This window comes from Chenopodium quinoa, unplaced genomic scaffold, assembly GCF_001683475.1.
Source record: "Chenopodium quinoa cultivar QQ74 unplaced genomic scaffold, ASM168347v1, whole genome shotgun sequence".
NCBI lineage: Eukaryota > Viridiplantae > Streptophyta > Magnoliopsida > Caryophyllales > Amaranthaceae > Chenopodium > Chenopodium quinoa.
Window position 1 is genome coordinate 2,846,370 of NW_018743510.1, and position 9,924 is coordinate 2,856,293.

Consider the following 9,924-nt stretch of genomic DNA (forward strand, 5'->3'; position numbering starts at 1 on the left):
AATAATACGATCTTTTGTGGTACTCCGTTTTAAATAGGTTATTTTACCTACAACTTGAGTAACCGATTAATTTTTATTTTCTTTTTAATAAATTCATTTAACAATGTAATTAATCTTAATAACAACTTTAATTATGATTTTATTAATAATTAAATAAACAAAAAAAAAAAAAATCAAGCCCTCCTCCTTCCCCCTGACCTCCTCCCTTACCACCGCTCCCCCACCACTCAACACACCACGCAACGCAGCAGCAAGCTCCGGCCAGCAGAGACTAACCGCAACCACCAACGGCCGTCGCAGCACCACCAATTAGCAACAAGTTCTTCGGAGCCTCGCAATTCACCCACAAAACCCCCAAATTGATTGAAAACCCCCCTTTCTAAAACCCAGCCCCGAAACCGCCCTAACCGAAACTAGGGGATGGTGATTTCGGTGGTGAAGGTGGAGGGGATGCGGCGCTGCTGGTTGCGAAGGAGAGTCGGGGTTTGTGAATGTTGTTGCTGTTGTGGTTAGTGGGTCTGGTGTTGAGGGTTTGTGGTGGTTGGTGTTTTGGGTGGTGGCGAGGGTTTCGCGGTGTTCAGGGAGTTTAAGGGTGGCACTAGGGTGCGAATTGCTGTGATTTGTGGGGTTGTGTGGGTGGTGACTTGTTGGTGGTGGAGAGTTGCGATGTTTAGTGATTTCGGAGGTGCGACTGGTTGGTGGTGGAGAGTTGCGCGGTGGTTTTGGTGTTGTTGATGCCGCTGCTGTTATTGTTGTTGATGTGGAAATGGTCGTGGTGGGTTTTCGGCCTGGCTGCGACCACCACCTTCTGGCTGGCGGCTTCGTGGACTCGTGCGTCAGCCGGAAATGTTCTGGCTGGCGTTGTGGGCTGCTGCTCCGGTGGCTGACCACCGAACTCCCTTCCCCCTTCCCATATAATAATAATAATAATAATAATAATAATAATTATCAATATTATTACCTATTAAAAAATAAAATACTAAATAAAAAAACAAATTAAATTTTTTTAACCCAATTAAACATTGACACGTGTCCCATATACCTATTAATCAAGTCAACAAGAGGTCATGACTTGTTTAAAGCGGACACCCCCTAAAGGTCGTATTATTCTGAAATAAACAAAAGGTCAACTTGTTATTAGCGGATGGGGTAAAGGTCGTATTATTTAATGTAATTTTTCCTATAAATAATGACATGTGGAGTAGTACAAATTCAAACTGGTTTAATTGAATTGACTTAATTTGTATACTATAGTTTTTTTTTTTTTTTAATTGAAAAATCACAAATTTCAAGAGTATTGTTTTATGTGAATAAGATAAAACAAATGAATTAAGTATACCAACAATTGGTTTTGGCACACTCAGTGTGAGAGCATAATTTTCAATCCTCTTCTCATATGTAGGTGTGCCAAAATTAATTTTTAGTGTGCCAATTTTTCCATCTCCTTCCCCCCCTCCCCCCTTGGGTTATACAATAGATTTTAAATTCAATTAATTTACCTAATACTTTATGTCGCTTAAAGTATAACACTTAAAGAAAACGCAAGGAGTAGGCGAAAATAAAAATTTTTTGACTAGTTTTTTAATTTTGGAAAATGTTATACATGGCCTTAAGGGTTACATACATATAAGAAGCTAAAAATGGAAAAAGAAAATGAAAATATAAAATTAATTACACTGATTTTCTCGTGATTTTATCATGAGTAACTTTTGTATACATCCGGTGTACAGTAATTTATTGTACACCGGGGGTCACTTTTATCAAATTTAGGGTTACTTTTACAACTTTTTAGGTAACTTTTATCAATAAAGCATAAATACTTCATAACTTTTATTATATCAGGGTAACTTTTATTCATATTAGGGTAACTTTTACTCATATTAGAGTAACTTTATAACGGATGTACATTATTTTATTGTACATTCGATTTATTTAAAAGTTTGTCTTTTATCATATATTCCTAAATTAATACAAAATAAAGAAAGTTATTTAATGCTCATTCATAGCCCTAAGGGCTACATATAGCATTATCCATTAATTTTTGGTGAGCCTAAATTAGTTTTTCAATTTTTCACTCTCCTTCAGCCCTTTGGCTTATACAATAGATATTAAAGTCAATTAATTAACCTAATACTTTATGTCGCTTAAAGTATAACACTTAAAAAAAATGCAAGGAGTAGGCAAAAATATAATTATTTGACTAGAATGATGGGGAAAATGAGAAATGTCCATCGGTGGACAAATGATGGGCATTTTTGAAGTTAATGTGTCATGCCCCATTTTTTTAAACTAATTGATTGACATTTAAAATAAATATATAAAAATAACAATTATTCTATGATGAAATAAAAAATCAATTGAATCAATTGAGAAAATAAATAAACTCAAAGTTTATAAATAGTGCGTGCCAAAGTCAAATAATATCAAAGATAGTTAGGGGGTGTCTATTTGGTATTTGATTTGAATTTGGGTCTGATTCAATCTGATTTGAATTAAAATTTGGTGGTGAAAAGTTGAGTCCAATCCAAACTACTTTTTGGTATATTGAATTTTATATAATAAGGTTTTTTTTTTTTTTTTTTTTTTTTTTTTTGGTGTTTAAAGAGCCATAGGGCATGTGATGAGAATCGATCTTAAGATCTTTTGGGACAAGGAGGGAAGCTCTAACCACTTAATCTATCCCTCATTCTCAAAATATTATGAAATATTTAAATTTGTCATATGAAGACTAAAAATAGTTTAGTTATGTTAGCTTATTATGTTTTCTATGTTATTATATTCATGTTAAAAATAATATTAGACTTCTTATAACATTAGGGTGGCTAATGCGCGATGCGCACACCATAGCTAGCCGCACACTATGGTTAAAATTTTAATATATATTTATATATATATATATTTTAGAGGGTATAACTATCCAAACACTATTCATAGGAGTTATTTCAAACGTTTTAAAAGTTATTATTATTAGAAATTTCGATTTGTTTAATTTACTAGGTTAGTATCGTACGTTGCACGGCAATGATAAGTACTTTCCATATTTCTTTTATATATTTTGTTATTGATAAATTTTTAAAATAACTTGGCTTGCTTTTAAAAAAAAATAGTTATATAAATATCAAAAAAAAAAAAAAACATATACATAGTTCTTTTTTAAAATGGTTATTATTTAATGCTACAACAAAAAATTCGCTATAGTTAAGCTAATATAAGGTCAAAATATAGAAATATGACGAACGAGAGAGAGAAAAGTCTTTCGAGTGAAGAAAGTGATCTCCTTTAGAGATCAGATAAGAAATACAAGTAGAATCAACCAGACATGGACCAAGAGCGTATTGGTGCTACCAAAGAGATTGGAGATGACATAGCAATGGAGGAGGTCTCCTTTGTGGCTGAAACTGAAGGAAACGGGCAGCGGAATCCCACAGTGAGGTCCTACAGCCAGATTGCGCAAGGTTTTGATAAGAAGGCAAATCCTTCGTATGAAGGGATAATTGAGGAAAAGGATCCAGTTTCGGATCGGATGATGATGTCCCATTAGAATGTGATTCAGATGATGAAAGTTGTCCAACAATTTACCTAACAGTACAAAAAAGATAAAAAAGGAGACTTTGCAACCCTTGGAAATCGGCCCTGATCATTAAATTGTTTGATAAGAGGCTAAGTTACGAAGTTCTTGTTAAAAGGCTGAAGATCAAATGGAGTTTGAAAGGAGAAATTGCTCTCATAGATGTAGGACATGCTTATTATATAGTCCTATTAAATAATCGTGAAGATTATATTATGATTATGTCTTGCGGAAGGTCCATGGATGATAGGGGATAACTACTTGACAATTAGGAAATGAATTCCAATTTTTGTGTCGGATGAAGAACCTATCAAAAAATTGACAGCATGGGTGCTCATCCTGCGGCTTTTAGTTGAGTATTTTGATAGGGACTTCTTATGCAATGTAGGGTCCAAAATTGGAAAAGTTATCAAAATTGATCATAACACTGAATCCAAGGATCGAGGACAATATGTCAGGTTCTGTATTGAAGTGGATCTTACTAAACCATTATTATCAAAGTTCAAGATGAATGGTAGAGTATGGCACATTCAATATGAAGGTTTAAGAATGATCTTTTTCAAATGTGGGCGCTTAGGTCACAAAGATCAAGAGCGCCTGTAGATACCTGATTGTGTCTCCCCAACACCAAACCCGGTGATAAATGCTTTTCACAATCTTGCTAGAGAGTTTGGTGAAGAATTAACGGGTCAAGCATGGTTTCCCAAACCTTTCCTAGCCCAATTCATTTTATTACAAGTCCAAAAATGTCCTCTTCGTGCCTCTTTAGCCTGAAAAGTATCCATTTTAGTGTCTTTTTAGCCCATAAATGACCTATTCGTCCAAACCAATGTTTTTAGTCCATGGTATCAGTCCAATTATTGTTTAATTCGACGGGGCTTGAAAAAGATCTTTCCCACGATATATTATAAGCCTTAATCTGAGTTACGGATCAAAAGTTATGGCTGAAACACCAAACTGGGCCCAAACCGTACCCGAGCTCACCTTAGTCAGTACAAGTGTTCGTAAGGTCAAAATATCCCCATATGATCATAATGCTAACCCTAGACAACTATTACATCTAGTTTATCCCGTTTCGACGATAAAGATCAAAGACTTAATTTCGGTTAAGTCCTATTTGTGATAAATTCTAAAAATCAGCCGAATTCATATCCTCATATGCGTATTAGCCAAGGTAATTATCATAAAACGTGTTCCGTAGATATCCAGGAGCCAACACGCGACGATGGGCCTTGTGCCAGGAGTCAGCCTTGAAGCGTCGCGATGGAACCAACGCCCCGCGTTGGTCCTCATTTCCGGATAATTCCAAAATTTCACCAATGCTAAACGTCAGGTCCAACGCCTCGCATTGAGATCTTTTTCCAGAATCTTCGTCTTTATCATTTTTCTGATCGTCTGACTCTATTTTTTCTCTATAAATAAAGGTCTTCCACCCTAGTTTTAAACAACAATAACAACAAGAAATAATCAGAAAGAATCCTCAAAATCTCTGATATTCCTATGCCTCTAACCTAAACACATCTCAATCATCCTTCAACACGTCTAAACACATCCAATCATACCACCTACGCGTGACATTGATAGTCCTAGCCATACTCGACCCTATCATCTTCGACCTTAACGTGAAAGGTTGATAATTCTGAGAGTTTGGACCCAGATCTATGTTTCTATCCCTAATTCTTTTAATTTATTATTTACTTTATTGATTTTACTCTCTTGATGTTTACTAATGTGTGTATTATTTTTGTAGCAAGAAAGATCGAAGCATCAAAGTAAGTAATTTAATTACTTTTTGGATAGAAGTCATGTTTAGGATAACGCGTTGATTTCGTTATTAGTAACATGCTAGGATTGTTATTAATCTGTTTAGTATCATGCCTAGGATCTTACTATTAACGATATTTTTATGAAGATGATTATTATGATAATTATATGTTGTTTGATCATCAATGATCTGTTGCTATTGCTTGATCACGCCCTTTTTTACAGGTTTAAATGAAATTTGTAATTGAAATTACGCCTAATAAGATAATTAATTATTGGATCTAGGTTTAACATGATTTTAATTCAAGTGATCACGAGTATTAGATTTAATTGTGCATTTATAATCAACCAACATAGATTAAACAGATTTAGGATTAATTTGATGTATGTATGTTGATCGAAAAGCGCGCATGAACGTCAATAAGGATAAAGTCGAGGCCTATTCTAGGGCGGGTTTGACCTCTTTGAAAGTCAAGTTCGTACCATCATCCCCGGACATCTAGTCATGGTTCCAGACCACTATGGAGTTAGAAATCACTGTGATTGTGAATGGGGTGTAGCCTTCACAATCGTGAACGGTTTACAAGTTTCCAAAACTTATCGGCGACTCTCTTTCTCTAGCTTCTTTCCTAGGATTACCGGCATGCCTAAAAACATGACCCACACTAGGATGAGATTACAGTGCCAGGCCTTTTCTAATGACAATTAAAAGGAGGGACCACCTTTCACTGGCAATAGAGTGGAACAGGCATCTTTGATAAAAGTCAAGTCTAAGGTGATCGTTCGGAAGTCAAGGATAAATTTGATTCTTAATTGGATGCTTGTTCAAAAATCAACTAGAGAATACACTCCGAAGAACAAGGCAGAAACTGTCAAGAAGCAACAGGGGGTTGATGAGAGCAAACAAGTTCAGGGTACAATGAATGCAGGGAACATGAAGCAAGGCTCAAAATAAGGGTCTAAAGCCACTGGTTCGATTGGCTCGAGATTTTCTATCTTGGATAATGAGGATGTAATGGAAGTTACCGGAGAGGAATTAGACCACAATGCCATAATGACTAAGGAGATTGGTCAAGCTAACCAAGGGAAAGTGCTAACTGGCAAAATCGGCAATTTAGGGGAAAGTGCAAATATTGTGGAAGAAGTACTTGTTGCTAAGGAAATTATTCAAATGGAAGAGGATTCTGTGGAGGAAAATATTCCCGTGGTTAATTTAGGAGAAAATACTTTGGAAATTGATAATGGTATTGATGATAATCACCATGATCTAAGGATTAATTCAAAAAATAAGAATAATATTGTAGGCGTCACACGAAGTATGCGCCTACATGAATATGCTTGGCAATAATAGGAAGTTGGATTTGACATATAATGATAAGGAAAAAAGGTAGGGAGTCGTAAATAAGTTTTTTAAGGAACTTGTAAACCGTTCATGGATCATTAAAGCAACCACGAAAAGGGACAAACCGAAGGCAACAATGATTTGTTCCATGAAGGTTACACTTACACCCCATTCATAATCCATGAGATTACTAACTCTTTAATAATCCTGAACCATACTAGGATATTCGGGGATGATGGTACAAATTGAGTCATGAACCCAATTTCGCCCGTATTGGCCTCTACTCGATTCTTATAGTGACATGTATTATTTGCAACCCAAAACATACAAACAATATTCAATTCCCTCCAAACTAATTAATCTAAGTTGGTTGAATATTTAATGCACACATAAAACTAATTATTGTGATCACTTGAATTAAACAAGATTACTGGGAACCTAAACCGGTTGTCCAAATTATCTTATTAGGTATGATTTTCAATTACATATTCACAATTAAACATGCAATATCAGTGATCAAAACAAATAGAATAAGTCAAATATATTAAATAAGCATACATAAAAATATTGGAAGCAACACAATAAATATTAGAGAAATGGATTAAAAGCATCCTAAACATGATGGTAGTAAGAATAAATATTGTAGAATTGATTAAATGAAAGAATAATTAAATCTACTTACTTCGATTGCGAAACCTTACAACTACATCATGAATAAATGGTTAGTAAACTTCAATAAAATAATAAAATTGAAATAAACTAAATTAAATTAAAGAAAACAAATTAAATTGAGTTTAGATTGAAACCCTCAGGGTTTATGATCAACCTTTCACGTCGTGGACCGTCAATAGAGATTCGGGTGAAGTATTGATGTCTAGGAGCACTTGAAGGAGGAATTTTAGAAGGGTTTGGAAAGATGGAAGATTAAGAAAATAAGAGTTTTAGAGAGAATATGATCAGAAAAACGGTGCTCGTAACCCACGAAAGGCCACGGTATTTATAGAAAAAGAATGGGAAAAAAAGATAAAAATTACATTGTCTAAATAAAAAAAAAAACGATCGCGCTAGGTCAGCAGCTGTCACGTGACGACATTTTTGCCGCGTAGCGACAGAAACGTTGCTAAGCGACAGGATCTGGCGTCACGCGACAAAACTGTTGCCACGCGCCAGATCTCAAAATCTAAGTTTTATTTAAATTAGTATTTTGCACTTCTGATTATGAAAATTTATCTGTTTTAAAATGATTTTGAACGCGTTTAAGTCTTTTAGAAGTTCATTTCAAGTTCGAATTGCTTTGTAAATTAGACGATTTTTAAAATTAGGTTTAAGAATAAAATTAAGGATTAAAATAAATTGTTTGAGCTTATGATTAAAATAAATATGGGCTAGAAAAGTTAAATTAAATGGATTTAGAAATAATAACAAGTACTCCTTTATTTCAATACTAAACCCGAACCAAATGGCAATGAAAGGTTTCCCTCATCATGGTTTTTGGCTAGGGAGACATTTTTAGGTGTTTACAATAATCATATTGATTTGGTAAAGGATAAAATTTTAAATAATAATAAAATCTTGGGAGATATTTCCAAATATCCTCCACAGAATATTATCTTAACTAATTCTAGTGGTAAGAATTATGGAAAAGATACAAGACCTTCGTTGAATGCGAAAAATAAAGCATATTCTGTTTCAAAGAATACTTTTAAGAAATCAGAATATTCTTTTTCCCCCTATGCGAAGCTAGTTGGTAGCAGTGGTAAGGAAAATCAATTGGTGGTTGCTTTAGTGACCCCTCGAGTTTATAGCATGAATCCGGTCCAAATTCCAGTCACAATGGAGTTGAAAATCCCTCCAAGCTTCGAGATGTTTGTAGATTACCCGATGGATGGACCATATCAGATTGTGGTGCACCACCTAGCAAACAAGGGTATGATCGAGTTCAACACTTACCTTCAACCAGAGCACGATCCCCTGTGCATGATAGTGAACTTCTCACCGCTAAAGATAATAGAGGGGCCAATGAAGGCTCTTCGACAAGCTTTCCTAAGCTTGATGCCTAACGTTCTTTTATGCTCGTGATAGCTTCCCTAATTTCCCGACAATTAATATGTCGATGAAAATTTTAGTATGGAGTGTGCAAGGTGTTAGTAACAAGATGACGATTATTAAGGAGTTGGTACGAATTAATGATCCTTCTATCTTAATTTTGGTTGAAAGTCACATCAGTGGACTACAAGATGATCAGATTTCTAGCAAAACAAAGTTTGGAAGCCTAGGGATTTAGTGGAGGAATTTGGATGATTTGGAGAGCGGAAAAAAACTTGTGTGAGGTATATATGATGAACATACGAAGCATCTCACTGTCAAGGTTACTAGAGGAGGTGAAGACCCTTGGTTATTTTCAGCTATTTATGCTAGTCCTAATAGAGCCTGAGAAGAGAATTATGGGATGAACTAGAAAAAAAATCAAAGAAGCATACAATGGCCCATGGCTTTTAGCAGGAGACTTTAACGAGACTACAAACATGGGTGAAAGAAATGGTAGTAGGGGGTCGGAAATGGAGAGAAGGTGTAGGGATAAGACTTTAATTGGATGATGTATTGATTGACTTAGGATGTTCAGGACTGGCTCATACATGGTTTAGAGGTCTCACACCGTCTACTTTCAATTCTGCTAGGCTCGATAGAGGCCTAGCTAATGAAGCCTAGCGCTTGAGGTTCGAAGAAGGTGCTGCGAGAAACTTGCTAAAATCTCAATATGATCACTGCCCTACTTTGATAAGTTGTTCTGGGTTTGCGCCTATCCCTTCGAGTATCAAACCATTCCATTTTCAAGCGGCGTGATTAACTCATTAAAAATTTGAAATTTTATTCATTTGAATTGGTGGTGTGATGTCCCCGTTGTTCCATTTTTGAAGAAGTTTGCTGAGAATTTTGAGGTGTGGAAGAAAGAGGAGTTTTACAATATTTTTCGGAGGAAATCCGAATTATGGGCTAGATTGGAAGGAATTCAAGCTGAACTATTGAAGGGAAGACAACCCCATCTGCTGAAATTAGAGGCACAACTTCGACAACAAATGGAGGAGGTTCTAAATGCTGAGGAACTTCTTTGGTTTCATAAATCAAGAGCTGAAGAAATTTGTGATGGAGATCTCAATATTCGCTATTTTCACTTTGTGACGAGGGTGTGCCCGTCGTAGGGGATCCTCTTCCTCTATGCCCATGGCCCTTTAAAGCCTAGGACTTTACA